Source organism: Anser anser (genome assembly GCF_964211835.1).
Source record: "Anser anser genome assembly, chromosome: 7".
Lineage (NCBI taxonomy): Eukaryota > Metazoa > Chordata > Aves > Anseriformes > Anatidae > Anser > Anser anser.
In genome coordinates, this window is record NC_139727.1 from 33,579,364 (window position 1) to 33,595,499 (window position 16,136).

Genomic DNA, 16,136 nt, shown 5'->3' on the forward strand with positions numbered 1-16,136 from the left:
CCTTTATGAAAGTTTATGCTGTCCATAGCCTTATTAATAGATTTTCTGGCACATCCAGTTGTAGTTATTGATATGTGGGCCATTTCAAACAACCCATGTTTATATGCACATAACATATATCAATCTATATTATTTTACATTAGCATTTTGTATTTAATTTTGCGGCTGTTGAGTTTCTAAATTAAGTGCAAAGAATTTTAACATCTTACATTGTTTTGCATACCATGAATCAGGAGATAGAAAGTAGACTTACCACAGAAATTTAATTTCTTGCCTCTTATTTTTATTGGTATCTCAGAATCACAGGATGTTTTAAGTTATATGGGACCCCTGGAGGTCATCTTGTGCAACTCCATGCTCAAGAAGTGTCAAAGTGTCGTCTAGAATAGGTTACCCAGGATGAAGCCCAGATGAATTTTGAATGTGTCCAAGGATATATATGATTCCTTTTTATCTTTTTTTTAATTGCTGTTTTTTTATTAATTTAATTTTATTTTTTATTTCTATATAAGATTTTATTTTGAATACTGGCAAATACAGCTTGTGTCTGAGCATGAGTCTTGAGTGTTCCGTAGACCTTAGTAAACTAACCATCATGATAGGATGATTTTAGTCACTACGGGACATGAGACCTGATCACCCTGTTAGTTCTCCACAGTCATATTTTTCTATGTCCTGTAAGTTTAAATATTCTGGTTTTTTTTCCATGCATAGAATCATTAAGGCTGGAAGAGATCTTCAAGATCATCTGGTCCAACTGTCACCCTACTACCAATATCATCCCAATAAATCATGTCCCTAAGCGCCAGGTCTAACCTTTTTCCGAACATCGTCAGTGATCATCATCTCCTTGGGTAACCCATTCCACTGCCTGACTACCCTTTATGCGAAGAAATCTCCTAATTTCTAACCTAAGCCTCCCCTGGCACAGCTTGAGGCCATTCCCTCTGGTCCTATCAGTAGTTAGCTATGAGAAGAGGCTGACCCCCAGCTCCCCACACCTTCCTTTCAGGTAGCTGTAGAGAGCAATAAGGTCTCCCCTGAGCCTCCTCTTCTCCAGACTAAACAACCCCAGTTCCCTCAGCTGCTCCTCATAGGACTTATGTTCCAGGCCCTTCACCAGATTCGTAACCCTTTAGACCTGTCATTATGTTCACAAAATTCATGTAAAGAACATAATCAACATTCAATTTCTGCATGCAGTTTTTACAGATGTTGCAAATGACTGGCAGTCTAATAAGTCCCTAATAAAGGAAAAGAAAAAAGGACCAAAAGAGCTCAATTAATTGTCATAAAATGTGATAATCCTTTCAGCTTGTCTGTCTACTAGCAAAAAAACAGTTTTAACTCTTCAGGTAGGTTAAAATTAAATGAATAGTATTTTACAAAGACAGTCATTAAGCAGATATTGTTTTACAATGGAGTACTTCAGCCCAATAATGAACAAGCATAGAATTGATTTTTATAAACTAAGCATTACATTGGTGCTTCTGCAATAACATGTTGCAGTAAATATATTTTATATAATCATCATAGTTTTACAACATAGTGTTAAGTGTTTGTTGTCATAGCAGAATCAGAGCATTTTTTCCAGGAACTTGATATAATAAACATGGAGTGGTCAATCTGTTTCTATCAAAGAGATTTTTTTTTCTTTGTCTGAGACATCAATAGACATTCGTGAGACTTCTCTTATTTTATGAAACTGCTTTGAAATTGCTAAAAAGCATAGTTGTCTTTGGTAAAATACATGGGAAATGAGTAAATTTGGTATGGATTAGATAGTATTTGTTGCTTTAAATTAACACTTTTAATGTGGTCGTCTCTGCACTTGTCAGCTTTGGAAGAATGGAGAGAAGATTAATTCTCTTGGAAATCTTTTTTCTGTCTTGTCTCCTGTTATTGACACACTAGCCTAATAGTCCATACTAACAACCTACAACTAACTATTAACAATGTGAGAAGGGAAATAATCTTGAGTAATCACAGAATTGCAGACTGATTGAGGTTGGAAGGGACCAGCTGGAGATTGTCTGACCCCTCCAACCAGAGTCACTAGAGCAGGTTACCCAGGGCTGTGTCCACTCAGATTTTGAATATTTCCAAGGATGAAAAATCAAGCCCAACCTGTTCTAGTCCACTATCACCCTTGCAGTAAAAATTTTCTTGTGTTTAAATGATATTTCCAGTATTTCAATTTGATCTGATTTAGGTTCTTATTTAAAGAGTCATTTGGAATATGAAACACTTTGTCTTACAATTTAGAAAACTATATTATTAAGAATGTATTTTTACTGAAAAAAGAAATGTTGTTTCATTTTTTAATGAAAAAATGTATAGAACATCTCATCTGTGAAAATCTCCTCTAACATTTGAATATGGTCACATTATTTATTCTCATCAAACTGTTTCCCAACAAGGTAAATCAAGATTCCAGTAAACAACATAAATCAGCATTAAACCCTCTATAAATGCATAAAATAATTTTGAAACAAACTTGCATGTAGAAAGCAATTAAATATTACGTCTCAGAAATAATAAATATATTTTTAAAAGAGAGTATTTTCTATAAATGTGCTCATTTCTCATTGAAAAACGTAAATTCTCATTTGGAAAAAGTGTGCGATACAATGGAGTGTTTTTGGGAATTTCTGTAACCATTGGGAGAAATAAAAAACAAAACACAATACCTTGTCTTGAGTGTAGTCAATGCATTTAGTTGAAGATATCTTAGAGACTGCTTCTGCAGTATTCTTGTCCCAGAAAGGGTACTGAAAATCCTTCCTGGAATGCTCTGAGGATATCTATTACATGTGGCTGCTGGCAAGAAAGATACCTGTAAAAACCGTACTTGAGAAACTTCGTCCTGCAGGGAGTAAACATTATGATTTTAATTTCTCAACTTGATTTTTCAGCACCTTGCTCCGCTTGAAGCCAAATAGTCAGGATTGTGTTTTAAAGTACTCGGCTCTTTGGGAATGGCATTGTTAATATTTGTTCCTCCATACTCTGCTCTCACATAAGCCTACTCATTATGCTCTCACATAAGCCTGCTCAAGCTTATTCAGTAATTGGAGCTTATCAGCTATAGTGATTTTATAGCAAATTTTTGATGAAAATTGCTTTTTCTATTTCTAAAGCTTTCCAATAAAATATTTCAGGGTTAAAGCAAGTTTTTTTGTTGTTGTTATTTTTCTGTTTTTAAGCAAGAACTTTTCCCATGTTTTCTCATTTTAGAAAAGTAATCCTTCCCTATAAAAACTGTAGTAACCAAAAGTGTTTTATATATTTTGGGGCCAGCTCAGCCAATAATAACCTTGTCAAAACTAATGAGAGCAAGCAGAAACCTCAAATTTCCTAGTTTTCTGCAGAAGCCTGGTACCTAAACCTGATATTCTGTCCTGATCCTCTGTCTGAAATTAATGTGAATAATTGGTGCTTTATAAATATTTTTTCTGTTTGCTTTTGTGATGTCTAATAATGCACACACTTGTGTAGTTGTCTTACCTTCTGTACATTTAAGGCCATCGCTCTTGTACTCTTGTTATAAGTCTTGTAGGCACTGAATTTTTAAGACCCTTAGCCTCCTATGCAGTGTGATTAAAATCAGTCTGTGTGTCCAAAGCTGTTCACGCAGGGCAGGCAAAGCTACATCCTGTAGCTTTGATCCTTAGGGAAAAAAAAATCAGTAAAGGATGTCTTAGAAATTGCTGTATTTTCTGTATTGTATTTTTGAAACAATTCCATAGTTAAAAGATAGAAATGATTTTACTGAAGCATGCATATAGGCTGCAAGATACACAAACTTCAATTGACTTACTCTTCCAAGTAGGTTTCTTACTCATTGCCTAACTCCCCTGCCATACAGATCTGGGGCAGCAAATGAGGTGTTTCAGAATTCCAAAGTATGCATCTGTGCAACAGAAACTGAATTCATTATCTCCCTGAATGTTTTCCATGCAGGATCTTTGCCCTGACTCATATACTTGTTTTGTTCAGAAGATGTTATTCATTACTGTGGGATCAAATTCTTCTCTACAGTTGCCATTTCTTCTAGTCAAATAAAAAGAATCTAGATAGCTGTGTCTTCAAAAGCAGATCTTAATGTTTCTTCCTTAAGTTGGTATAAGTATTCAATATAAGAAAGGAAAAGACACCATCTATGTCTCAACAGAGTTCAGGACATTATAGTAATTATGTAGGGCCCTTGAGAAGTATTATCCTTTGCTCTCTAAAAGCATAAGGTACTCTAACAGAAAAACACTTTTTTTTTTTTTGTTAAAGCTGTTCAACAACTGAGTAGTTGATGTTCATTTGCACATGCCTAATTACACGATTACAACTTCTGGAAAATATACTTGAAAATATTTTTAAAAGTGAGAATGAAAAGTACTCTGTGTTACCAACCTTGACTTATTTTTTTCTTCTGCTAAATGACTGAGGCCCTTATGAGTTTAAGGGAGTGTGAATGAAGTGCCTTGCAGTTTGTCCATGAGGCGGGAACAGTCCATTCTGAATTGTGCAGGGAGCCTTCAAAATCACAGTTCTAGCTGACATATGTCTCATTCATTACACACTCATTCTGACTTTTCAGTTATGGAGCTTTCGTTGCAAACCTCATGGTTTCACAGAAATGACCATTGCCAGTACATAACAGCATGGTTTATTGTTATCATTACTAAAATGTTAGATGGGTGGCAGCTCATCTTACAGCATGGCTTCTTGCAAAAACTGTTTCAGTTTAGCAGGTCCTGTTCTTCTTGTGCTTTACATCTTTCTGAATCTGCTTGAAAGCTAGTTACTCATCTACCTTTCTCCAGCTAATTACTGCAAGTTCTTTAAAAAAACATGACATTAAAGGTTCCTGCTTACTAGCATTCTAAAATTCTCTGCATCTTTTCCAAACACTGTGCTGGATCTGACAGCATATCAGTCAAGGATATGATATATGATACATCAGTGGTATACCAGCCTGACTCTACAGAATATATTAGAAAGTTGAGTAAAATCTACGCTGTCAGTTGTCTCTGCTTTTTTTTTTTTTTCAAATTTATTACAGCTTGCAATATAATATGAGTTTCAAATGAGGGATAAAAATTAAATGAAAGAGAGTAAAATTAACATAACAAAATTGGATCTCAATGTGTTCTGTTAATCCTCATCATTTAATTTTCATTTTATCTTGTAAAAGTCTCAGTTGTCACTTTCTGGATTTTGATCACCTCTTCAAGGGAGAACATTAAACTCATTTTCTTCCTTATGTGTTACATATTTTCTTTCCTAGTAGGGTGAGGATTTTTTAGGTCAGTTAACCACTTCCACTTTATTTGGAGCCATTCAAATTTTTCCTTTAGTAAGAACAGTTGTTATTTCAGCAGCAGGTTTATTAGAATAGTCTTGTCCTTGTATAAATAAGTAGACAGTATCTCTCACATGAAAGAACAACAACAATGAAATACTTCTGTTTCCTTGGAATATACATACAAACCAGAAAGCTTAATCAGTTTTATTTTTTTATCATATCTTTGTAGGTTGGATATTCTAACTTATATAGGTTAGTATCTGTCCTCTTTTATCTTCGCTCTTATATGCACAAATGTAATTGACTCTCAGACCCTTCTTTGTGTACCTCAGTTTTTCTGACTATAGATGTAGATCTTCACTACGAAACTGAAACAGTGATAAAGCTGATGGACATTTTTCTTGTACAGTTTGATGAGGTTTTCTGTCTTCATTTATCGTCATTTCACAATGAAAATTCATTTCACCTGAGTGAGCCACCTTCCTGACATCTTTTGTCCAGTTATAGTCATTCATGAGACGCAGAGCATTTCATTTTCTTATCATACTGTGCTGAAATTCTGTCTCTTCTGAAGTCAAAAGGAAGTCAGTAGGTATTTACCATCATCAGTGTTACTGTAGTCAGCCTTCACCTCCAGGTGAAATCTTCCAGGTTTATTCTATGTTAGCGCCGTTTATGAGATGAACAAAATTATCAATGGAATACAGTTTCCCTTCTCTTTTCAGAAGTTTAATTGTATCAGATGTCACAATGACTTCTACTCTTGTTGTAGCACTCAAGGAATGAAAGCCTCTTTCATGGCCTTATCAATATGTGAAGAGGGGAACAAGAAGATTCATCAATGAACATCTCTGCTGAATGGGAATGCTTCTTTTCAGTTGTTTTACATTGTAGAGGGAGGAATCACCAAGCACCATGCAAAAGATCAGAAAATTTAATTTCTACAAAGGTGTATTATATACATAAATCTTCTGAAAGAGAGATACCTTTGGGATATCGTAGGCTGTAGACTTCTGTGTAATCCATTACCCATGCTGATATAAACCTTTGATTTGTGGGTTAAAACCTAAGGCTGAGTAACCTCATAAATATGCTAATCCAGAGTAATCAAGAAAAGTGCTATTGCAAATAAAAAATTTGTACTCCATAGTTCCAGCAGCTTTATAGCATGCTCTTCATTTATAACAATAAACTTTGGGAAATTACTCTCTTCATGTTTAAGAAAATGCTTTGCCCTTTTCTTGGCATCTCACCAATGAGTGTTACATATGTTATTTCGAATGACATGATCTTTATGAAAATTTCAGTGCATGTTTTGCCTTTTCTAACTAAGTATTTGGTTTTTAAAATGAACAAAACAGTGCATAAATGTAAAAAGCCAGCTTATGTAGCCCTGTAATTTTTTATTATCATTTTTTGTTAGGCCGGAAACCAACCAGTGTGTTAACTAGAAGATTGTCTGCCAAAACCAGCGGTACTCAGTATCTAAGCAGAGAAGGGCATAGATTTTTAAAAATATGTTATAATTTTTAGGAGCACATTTTCCCTGTTATATGTATTTCTACAAATACACATAGGCATGAACTGTAAATGGCATAGCAATCATACTAAGTTTTATAGTTATTCAAATGTCTCCATGTAGATATGTATATATATATTTATTTATTTTTAGGAAAGGTGAAAAATGTCTTCCATGCAGAAAAGAAAATAGGACGTTTTTCATGTTTATAAACTTCAGAATATAAGAATTCTTCGTTTCTTTAGGGATACATTTTCTGTGTGTTAACAAATCCCCATGGAATGCTGTATATACAAACAGTTGTTTTTAAAATCAGTCTTTTCAAGAAATAAACAGTTTCCTTCAGTTGATATTTCAGTTCCCAGATACTGCAATACTAATATTTGCTTGACTTTTTTTTTTTAAGTAAGCCCTCTAATCCATGTCTAATGAAAATTGAGTTACTTAAGAAAATGGAGGAATAAATAATCAGTCAGTTCTGAAATCGCGTATTTCTTAGTTCATATGAAATAACTGTCAAAAATTATTTTTCTAGTTTCTGTAATAAGTAACTACACTTTTGTATTTGTTGCCTGAAGGAGTGAAATCTAAACACTGGTCATTTGAGCAATACACTGTTTTCCATTATATTGCTTTTGTGCTTGTCAGATTAATGGTATAATGTAGATGTATCTTGTTGCATATGAATAAGATTTTTATTTTTTAGTATGAAATCAGGGTCCACTTTTTGGTGAGCTGGAACTTGCACTATCAACTAGTTTATATAAAATAAGATATATTTCTATTGTAGGTTTAAAGTGACACTTTGTAGAAATAAGACTGCTATTAACCTCTTTAAAAATAGAAAATAATTCAATACCTGTTCACTATGAATTCCTTCAGCCATTTCAACTTGAATCTCATTTACTCTTTAAATACATTTCTTGTGGTGCAGTACCGCTTCTTAGACTTTTATAGAGAGTAACAGTAAAAATAAAATCCAGTCATTGAAGATGAAAAGCCAGAATCAGTTGCTCTATGACCACTCTTAAGTGCTCCATGCCCCTGAAAAGCTCTTGTTTTCTAATTTGATCTGATTCCTTTTGGATTTTATTTTTGTTTAATAGTCTACAACAGTAAGCAAATTACATATTGATAAATAATAAAAGGTCATTTATGCTAAGTCTTCTGGATAGCTTTGTAAATTAAACTTGTTTGAACAGTATACAATTTTAGTAGAGGCAAATACAAAGTTATTAACTGTCCACAAGTTTAATTCACTATAACATTTTGGCACTTGTGTATCCTTCCACAACATCCAATACCCCTTGCTTAGATCAGAAGAGCAGGACATATGGATTTATAAGGGTTAAAATGTCTGCAGCCTTATCTTCAAACGGCTTATTTTCTCCTGTAGGCTGTAAGAAGTCAGGGAGTCAGCATAATCATATTTCAAGCACATTGTAATAGACAGAGGAATGAAAACCTAAGCATGCCATGTTACACGGAATGTTTCCCCTTTAATTTGTATGCATTTTCCACAGGTTGCCTCTGCCCAGTCTGTAAGCATTTCCATTTTTAAAAGGTACCCAATTTTCGTTCAGAGTTAACTTCTGTGGATTGTGCAAACTAAGCAAAGTGCCAGACTTTTCTTCTTATGGCATTCTGCGTCCGCATGTGCTCTATGGTGGAACAGTGCTAAGTGCACGTGATGTTGCAGGATTCTCTGCATTAAGGGTCAGTGAATAGGTGGCTTTGGGCTGGCGTGGAGGGGAAGCGGCCAAGTGCCAGTCAGGCTTGACAAATGTTTGCTTTAGCTGCCCTAACAGAAACTTTTGCTCTAGTTTGCCCAGTTAAGATGCCATGGTTTAATGGCTTTTCTAGCTGTGCCTGCTGCACCCTGTCTGACCAGTCAGCAATTCAAGAGCTGAGATCTTGAAGTGCTGACTGGTGTATACTAGAGCATTGTATTTCTTGAATTTCAGACATGTTTTTAACTCTTCATATGAGAAAGAGCTCTGAACCTCTCTCTGCACTATACGATCACTGCTGGGAAGTGACGTATTCACCTTAGTGAGGTGTTCTCTGATTCATCAGACAGAATTGTAAAGCTAAATATACCCTGCCACAGTAATTTTGACTCTGTGATTCTGACTTCAGCACTCAGGAAGCTTTTTTTTTTTTTAATCATTTATGTGCATTCTATAAACTTTCCAATAGCCTTTCTGTAGCATCAGTAATTACAGAACCATGACTTAAAAATTATCTGTTTAGTGTTAGTTGGTAGGTATGTTATTGCATATAAGAACCCGGAAAGAATTCCAAATTGCTTCATCAACTCTATTCCTAGTCACCATTTGACAGAGTAGCATGATAGTAGTGTGCTGGCACCAGCAGATTTAAGCTTGCACCACTAATTCAATTTTGACATTGATAAAAACATCATATGGGTTTTTTGCATTTGAGGAGCTATCTTTTGTAGTCTCTTCTGAGAAGAGGAAAGATAACGCTTTACTTTTGTTGTGTTAAATGAAAATCATGTTACTATTTATTAATGCAATATTTTTTATTGAACCATTTTTTCTCAAAAATGTGGAGCACTTGGAAAAGTGAAATTAATCTGTATGGGCAACTGGTTTGTCTAGAATCATCAACCATATATAAACTTGGAGATTTCCTATGTTTGTTTTTTGAATAAATATAATTTACAGTTTTGACTTATTCTAGAGTGATAGCAGTCTGCTAGTTGTTTGAATGTGATTCTCTATTATGGGTAAGAGTTCCTTACGTTTTGGAAATCCATCAGTCATGCTACACCAGATGAGAATGAAGGTATTACTGCACCTAGGTAGTTTCTCATTCTCTTTACCTGCAATAGTGGTTATGCTAACATTGGAAAGCACATTCTCTAACAGGCCAAACTGTCATAGAAGGAGACTCTTTAACTTATTTAAGTCATAACAAGATGTCAAGAAGTCATAACAAGAAAGCTGAAGAGAGAGAAATCAGATTCTAGCAAGCAACAGGAATGGATTTTCCTTTAATTTAGTCTGATGACTAAAACCATATCATCATGCAGTGCTTCTCTTTGCACTAGAATTTAGCTTGTAGCATTTTCAAAACTATTATTGGGTTCATTCAACTCTGCCTGAAAGATTCCCTGACTCCATTCCTTCGACTTGTATTTTTAATTTTCCTGCCTGTCCAATTAATCTAGTACAGACTTCTAAAAATACAGGGTTTCTGAAGAAGTTGTCTAGAAACTTTGCTGTTTCACAGTCAGTTTGTGAGAAAACTCAGTCTTGCAAAGATTTATGTCCAAAATAACTTTCTGGTACTTTAGGTACTATAGGCGTCAATTACTTTTTAATTTAATTTTTAAACATGTTGTTTCTACCTTGCCTCTTAATTCTCTTTCAATCTCTCATTGACTTTAATACTCAATATTTTAATTTCTTAATAATGTCTGTATTAATCATTGTGAAGTTATTTTACATACCAAATTACACTGTAAATTAGGTAACGGCCCCTCTACCCCAGTTTTTCTCCTTTACTACTTCAAAGTTATTAACTGAGGATTTCTCTGTGTGGTATGCATTTTTGGTATGCATGTGTACATATGCACGAAATTAAATATAGCAGTAAAATAGCAGTGGCTGCATATTGATTTTAATAGGCAAAGTGCAATGTAGGAAAAAAATCAGTTGTAAACACCTACTTTAAGGATGTCGTTTGTCTCCCTTGAATACAAACGTAGATTATCTTTCAGCCTCTCATCATTCTGAATAGTGGAAATAATATCCTGTAATTATTACATTATTTGAGAAAGAAAGGGGTGGGTATCTGGATAATCTAATGTATGCCATCACAAGAGACAGGACTTCAGCATGCAGAACTAATCTCTAGAAGCTGTTTATCAAATTTTGATGCGAAGGCTGTGATTCTGAGTCTGATTTTCTTGAAGTTATCTTTCATTCTCTAAGTTATCAGTATGAAAGTTTTACTATCACTAATTCTCATCAACTGGGAGGACTGTCAAAATTGGTCTAAATTCTTCTCTGGCATCAGCACAGCAGAAAGCAGTATGGTTCTGACAGAATGCACTTAGCTCCATATTACTTCTCTGGTCACTTCATTCCAGCAAGAAGGGATATTATTTTTTTCTATTTTAGCATTATGTTATTTTGCAGAAATAGCTAATCAGTATTTAGAAAATATAGGATAAATTTATCTCACCTAACATTACTTAATTCAAAGTTTGACACTGGGTATATAGTCTAAACTAAACATAGACTCCCTATGTTGTTAGCAGAGAGAAAGGGCAGCTCCACAGGTTAATTTATCCCACGTATTAGTCCTACATCTACTTCAGAGTCACTTGTCTATGAAATGCCTTCCAATCTCTGCTGACTCTTTTAAACTAGCTTATTAATTTTGACTAGACTTTTAATTTTCACATGTCAAAATTCACAGAAATATTCTTTCAAATTTCATTTTCTATTTTTAGGAAAGTCAATATGTAGAATGAATGTGGCATCTTTTGCCTCCACGTGAAAGTGTTTTATGTTTCTTTAAATTAGAAATAACTTGGATTCATTGGTAGCAAAAAAAATTGGTAGCAGTCCTTTTTCTTGGATTTTCTTTATTTTTATTTATTTATTTATTTATTTTTACTGAAGTAAAAGATAAAACATTTTGTGCTTGGCCTTTTGGGAAAAAGACAGGAAAAAAAGGACAGTGTTTCCTACCATCTGCTTTTCACTGATGCAGGTCACTCTTCATATTCAAAGCCCAATGTGAAAGAGCAACCATTACCCTTCCTTTCTCTCTCTAGCTTCCTACTAGCCTCCCAGTTGTAGTTATATTTAGCAAAAGATCCCAGTAACTGATCTTTTCTTATGTGATTACTGATTATTCAGAAATCACGCATTTCAGTAATATATTTACTGATATCCAAGATATCCACAGAGTTTTTTTTCATCCACTTATTATGTAGTAGAGGATGTCTTTAAAAATAGTCTATTTTTGGTCTCTGTAGTCATGTTTCTGCACATTTTATACATAAAGCTCATACAACAAATAGTAAATGTAAAAGCCTATGACATATCAAAAATTTTCGACAACCTGTTCCCAATTTATGACAGTATTTGATCTTTTCCATCTTTCCTGATAAAACGTTATGTACAAAAATGTGCTAACCTACACAAATATTTTCCTCAACTTTTATGTTTATTGTCTAGAGTTGCCTCAGTCAAAAAGAGTTCCTCAAGAAAATGTAAAACGGGATGGACAACAAAATGAGTTAATCTTCATGTTCAATCAATATCCATTTCTTCTGCTTCAAAACATACACAGTATCAGTGTGGGAGTGTGTAATAGTTTTATCCAAGAAGAAATTCAATTACAGTTTTGATGATACTGAAGGAAGTAATAATTCTGTGGGGTTTAAGTATGCATTATCAACACAGTCCAGGCAGTTTAGTTTGGGTTATGTCTGACCTTGTTGTATTATGGTTCCAGGTTTAATAATTTGACCATCTACCAAATTTTACCCTGTATTTATTTTAGTATCTCTTATTTGTTCATTCTTAATTTATTAACAGTGTAAGATGAAATAATTGTATTAGTGGAAGTATTTGGTAATTGTCTGAGAGCCTGAGCAGATAAAATTTACATTAGTGGATAATTTTATGAAATGGGGAATTGATTAAAATTGCTTTTTGTGCACATTATTTGAATATATGAACCATTTCGTGGATTAGGTTCATGTTTACTGCAAATGTTACATTTTATTTAGTGTGCTCTTGTTGTGCTTGATTTTCCATTTCTTTGTCCTTTTGCTTGATTGATTTCTTTAGAATTGATTTCTTTAGCTTCTTATTCAAACTGAGACACAGAATTCCAAGGCAAGACTTACTGTTTCCATACGAAAGATGTCCCCAAGTTAGAGTTTCAAAATTGTCTGATTTTTTCTGGTGGAACAGATCTTGACCTATTGTTCTGTAGGAGTACTACTGCTGTATGGCAGGTAATAATGGAAAAGGTGAATTTGACATGAATTATCTAGAGCAGGGGGGAAAAAATGTATTCCTTCAGATATTAACTTTTGAAGATCAGAAAAATCTCTTGTGTCCAAAAGTGTAAATTCAGCGTATTCACTGATCAGTAACTGTCATTTATTCAGCGTAAAGTGTATTTCCTACATTTTGCATGTAACCAAAACTTTATAAAAATTAAGAAATAACATAGATAATATTGTTTGTGATGCATCCTTGCAGTGCTCTCTGGAATATTCATCCAGTAAAAAATCCAGGGAGAAATACTGATAGAAAAAGTGTATCTTATAACAATATTTCTAAAGTTAAAATGGCAAGATGAGGTTTGGAGATAAAAGTTTGCATCTTTTATTAAGCCAGCTGGATAACTGGAAAAGTTAGACAAACTTTCAGACACACAAGTCCTTCGTGTCTGATACAGAAGCATCAGACTTCAAAGCCAAATCCAAGTTGAAAGCAATTGCTCAGAGTTTAATTATAGAGCATTTTTCATAAAACAGCTGCTGCAGTTCTTACCTCTCAGTACTGAACCTCACAACTCCTTCACAAGACGAACCTTGAGACTAGGATACAAAAAGCATTGGCTTTATAAGTATCAGTTTTAGGCATATTATAATTTCCTTGCATATGTTTATCTTTTCATGTTTCTCAGGTTATAAACTGTCTATCTCATTTTTTTCCCTTATGACTTTCCTACCTTATAAACTCATCATCCTCTCTTACTTATCACTTCTACTCCACCCAAGAAAACTATGTTTTATATGCTCTAATATTTAATTAAACTGAGCAGTCTTCCCAAACTTTATTTTGCTTTCAGGTCATCTGTACCGGGCAACCAAAGGAGCTTGCATGCTCTTGACTCATTTTTATCTTGTGAAAAATATATTGACGCCTATGGCTCTGTCTTATTAACATAGATCCTCATAGCTGGAGCTTCACTGCTATTAGAATATTCCAAACTACCCAGCAAAAATTCATTTTTTCTCCATTGCACATTGTCCATGGTAATTATTGGACATTTAATTCTTGATGGAGCTCTGTCACTTTTTAATTTTTTTTAATCAGAAGGCTCAGGGAACTTCCATTTTTCATGAACTGGGTGTTGAAATTGGACTTTACATGACCCCTGAACACAACCAAAGCCATCTGATTTGTAGCTGGCCTAAAGTTTTGTAATTTGCTGCTTAGAAAGCTACTAGCAACCGACTATTAGGTTATCATGTATAATGAATTTGCTGAGATAAAAGCATTAAAGGGCTTAGAAATAATTTTGTAATTTTCTTTTAGAAATCTAATGCTGGTGAATGAAAGAATTAGCATCTACACTTGAAATTATATTGCAAATAATGTATCATAGTACTCCAAGTTGTCATATTTCCTTTTTTTTCAGTATTAGGCTCAGTAAAGGAGAGGTATTATTGTTTTTCTTTCTTCAAGGAAACTAGTTTTATGCTGGAAATTTTGTGTGTTAATTCACAGAGGTCCTTTGGTTTACGTAATTACTTACTACATGGCACTTGGTAATAGTATTCCATAGGAAATTATGGAGTTGATACTCTTCTTGATCTTCATTTAGAAGATAGAGACAATATTTACGGCATCTATAGGCTTATTAGATATTTTGGTGAAATTGAGGGCTATTTAACTGTGATGTGTTGCAAATTGCCAATGAAAAAAAGAGATATTCATCTCCAATATCTTTAACTCCACAGTTAAAAACTGGGATTGAAATAATTTTCCTTGTCTCATCCTTTGTCTATGTAGGCACAAGAAAAAAAAGACAATAACATTTGTATATAGCTGAAAATTCTATGGAAATAAATCTTTGTAATTATGTTATGGTTCTTTGTGTCAGGCTTAGATTCATGACATTCTTTGCTCCTTCATGATCTACTTGTAATTAAAATATGTATCAATTTTTTGGTTAATATTATGTGTTGAAATTAGTCTAAGATGCATGGTACTGTTTCTTCAGAAAATGCTGTAGTTCATCTTTTAAACATGAGCTTACCATCATTCAAAGATAATGTTTGATAAAATTTGAAATTACTTCTGGAATGGAACTTTATATTTTACTGGATTTTGTTTGTTTGTTGTTCTAAACTCTGTCCTGTACAACCAAACAAGTAAGTTTTACAGATAGAATTTCTCATGTGGGTTTGTAAACAAGAACTCGAGCAAAAAAACATTACAGTTGCTACAGTTTAAGTAGATTATTAGACTAATAGTAGGTGGAATGTGTAAAATCATTCTTATTGTGTGTGTATTTTGTAAAAAAAAAAAAAAAATAAATATATATATATATCCCACCTTGAGTTTAGGGATATGCAAATCATATTTAATCATTAGTATGCATACAAAACCATTGAAATGTTGTAAGTATGCTTGTTTCATATTTGCTGTGTGTTGAAAAAGAGAAATGATTGCAGTACAGTCTCTTAGAAAAAAAAAAAAATGTAAAACTGTCCTGATATGAAACCGATCAGATTGCAGTTTTCCATTGCAGGACTTTTCCTTGACAGTAGTTGTTTCTGGTGTAACAGCGTCTTTCAGTGGATGCTGACACCTCAAATGAAAATAATTGCAGTAATGCAAAATATAATTGCTCATTCAGAAAATAGCTTTTTAATAGTGTCACAAAATATGAACTCTGTTGAAACTGGCATGCTTTTTTCTCTTGGTATTAGTTCATTTCCTGAAATATGGTACTTACAGAAAATGTTCTGGAAAAGCCAGCAGTTAACTTGAAAGCTAAATATTATTTGAAGGGATTCTAGCGTACATTTAAAGTACAGATTTGATATAGCAAGCTGTTACCAAATATTCTTAAATAATTGTTTCTCCTTGGGATACACTTTTATATTGGGCCAAATGAATCTTCATGTCCTTGCTCAGGTTTTGTCTTTTCTATGGAAAATAAAGGTTATGTTGGCATTAACAAATACTTTGCCAATTTTGCCCAATTTTGTAATTTCTATTCAACTTTGTCAATTCCCTAATCTCTCCATTTTAAAGCAGTATTCATCATGACAAGTATTCATCATGACACTAACCTAAGTTAAAGTTTCTGAGAACATTAAATTTCTACTTCTATCGAACAAGTGTAAAAACACTTGTAGATTAGACTGGAATAGCAAGTCCGACCATTTTTTTCTCTCCTGCTTTGATCCCACATGGTTGTCAGCTTCTTGTCTTCGCACTGGCTCCAAGGCCAGAATTACTTGCAGCAGTACATTGCTAGTAAAGAGAAAGCAGAAATTATGTTTAAGAGATGTGTTTG

General features: G+C 33.8%; 1 protein-coding gene across 21 annotated transcripts in view; it reads left to right on the top strand.

Annotated features, from left to right (window-relative positions):
• The window catches only part of ATRNL1 (attractin like 1), a 519,713-nt gene that overhangs the window by 261,863 nt on the left and 241,714 nt on the right, over positions 1-16,136 (top strand). The window lies entirely within an intron of this gene.